This window comes from Cebus imitator, unplaced genomic scaffold, assembly GCF_001604975.1.
Source record: "Cebus imitator isolate Cc_AM_T3 unplaced genomic scaffold, Cebus_imitator-1.0 Scaffold45, whole genome shotgun sequence".
Classification (NCBI taxonomy): domain Eukaryota; kingdom Metazoa; phylum Chordata; class Mammalia; order Primates; family Cebidae; genus Cebus; species Cebus imitator.
In genome coordinates, this window is record NW_016107360.1 from 16,439,040 (window position 1) to 16,441,874 (window position 2,835).

The following is a 2,835-nucleotide window of genomic DNA, read 5'->3' on the forward strand; positions in this document are numbered from 1 at the left end:
AGAAGAAACCAAAAATTTAAGTGATCCAGTTTCTGGAAAGGAAACAGAGTTGTCAAAACACTGCCTCCTAAAAAAGAACCAAGCCCAGAGGTTTTCTGGCAGAATTATGCAAACTTTCAATTAGCAGGTAATTTCAATGGTATTTAAATTTTTCTAGAGCATAAAAAGAAAAGGAAAGGCCAGGTATAGTGGTTCATGCCTGCAATCCTAGGCCAAGGCAGGCAGATTCCTTAAGCCCAGGAGTTCAAGACCAGTCTGGGCAACATGGCGAAACCTCATTTCTTAAAAAATACAGAAAATTAGGCTGGGCATGGTGGCATGTGCCTGTAGTCCCAGCTACTTGAGAGACTGAAGGAGGGGGATATTTTAAGCCCAGGAGGTAGAGGCTGCAGTAAGCTGAGATTATGCCATTGTACTCAAGCACGGGCAACAGAGAGAGACTCTGTCTCAGAAAAAAAGAAAAGAAAAAAGAAAACTTTCAAGTGATTTTTATGAGAGTGTTATGTTGATATCAAAACCTGATAAAAATATTTTACACATGGTAAAAACTAATGACAAATCTCAGTGAAGAATATCACTGCAAAAATCCAATATAAAATATTAAGCAATGGAATGCAACAGAACATTAAGATAATATTATGTCATATCCAAGTAAAGTTCATTCTAGAAAGGAAGATATGGTTCAATATTCGGAAGCCTATTGATTATTTGTATTTATTGATCTAAGAAGAAAAGTCATACTGATTCCTGAGAGACTGAAAGGATATTTGACAAACCTCAACTCCTATTGTTAATTTTTTAAGCCAAATAAAATAGAAATCTTTGAATAATTTCACATATATACACACACATATATTCACACATATATTTTCTTAACAGAATATTATATTCCTTAATATAGTATAAATTATTCTCCATAAATATATACATACATATTTGTATATGTACATAAACATGTGTATATATTTATATATACATACACAAATAAATACAGATTCTCATAAAAGTCAGAAACAAGAAGGCTCACTCTCACCATTACCAGTTAACCTGGTCCCAGGGATAATATGAATGTAATTATGAATATAAACAAGAGAAAAAGAAGCATAAAAACTAGAAATAACCACATAAAACTATTACATGTGATTATCTATCTGAGAAACTCATGATAATGTACCAAGAAACTACTACAAACAATAGGAATGTTCAGTAAGATAGAGCAGTACAAAATTAATATAAATTAGTCTTAAAAAACCAACCAAGGTGGGCATGGTGACATGCACCTGTGGCCCTAGCTACTCAGGAGGCTGAGGTGGGAGCATCACTTGAGCCCAGGAGACAGAGGGTGCAATGGGCTATGATCCGGCTACTGCAAGCCAGCCTGGGACACAGAGTGAGACCCCTAAATTTGAAAGAAGAAGAGAAAAAGGAGGGGGTGAGGAAGGGGAGGAAAAGAAATGGAAGGGGAGGAGGAGAAAGAAGAAGAGGAAGAGGAGGAGGAAGAAGGAGGAGAAGAAGGAGGAAGAAGAAAAACAATGACAATGAGCTGGAGCTAGCCTTACTAAAACCTCAACAGTTAGAACAGAGTGGTACTGGCATGGAACAGACAGGTGGTCTGTGCTGCTTTTTCTCCACTTGGCCATTATCCACCCATCATTTTCTTCTCTTTTCAGCCTTACCCTGTGTCCTCACATCCTTTGCCCTCTGGCTTCCTATAGGTTCGGTCAATGGGAGGCATTGGTAAGAGATCAGAGGCTGAGACAAGAGAGAGCTGAGAGTGCTTTTTCCCTGCGCCTCCCTGTTTCCCGGACAGTGGCTCTGCTCCCTCCACATCCCCACCTCTGCTAGGCACCCCCTTCTCCAGGTTCCAGCTCTCACAGGCTTTTGATAACTCTACTCCAATCCTTGCTCCTTCAGGCCCACAAGTGTGATGGCTGCCCACCTTTGCTAGTCTCTGGATGCTTCAACATTCCTTATAGGTTCCCTTAACCCTCATTACACCTGCATTAAATTTTATTTGAACCATTTGAGCAAAATTCTGTTTCCTACCAGGAACCTACCTGACTGATGCAAAGACTAATGGAACAGAATAGACAATCCAGAAATACACCCAAGTGTATACAGGAAGCTGCTGTATTATAAATTTACCATCCCAAATCTATGGAGCAAAAATGGACATTTTAATAAATACCATTGAAACAAATGAATAGCATCTGGAAAAATTTAAAGTTAAACTTTTACCTCACATTGTTCACCAGGATAAACTCCAAACCAAATTAAATGAAAGTCAAATCAAATCATAATAAGATTGGAAGTGGATGAGCAAACTATAGTGGAATCAGGCATCACTTAATAACAGGGACTAGGCAATTTCATCATCGCATGAACATCAGAGTGCTCTTGCACAAACCTAGTCAGCACAGCCTACCACATACCTGAGCTATATGGTGTGGTCTGCTGCTCCTAGGCCACAAACCTGTACAGCATGTTACAGTACTAAATCCCACAGGCCATGGTATCAGAATGGCATTTGTGAACCTAAACATAGCTAAACACTGAAAAAGAAGAGAAAGTATGTAGTACAAAGATTTAAAATGGTACACCTGCATAGGGGTCTTAATGTGAATAGAGCTCACAGGACTAGAAGTTGCTCTGGGTGAGTCAGTGAGTGAATAGTGAGTAAATGTGAAGGCCTGGGACATTACTGTACACTACTGTAGACTTCAAACCACTGTACGCACAGGCTACACTAACTTTGTTTTAGATTTTTTCTTTCTTCAATAATAAGCTAACCTTAGCTCATTGTAACATTTTTACTTTATAGACTTTGTAAGTGTT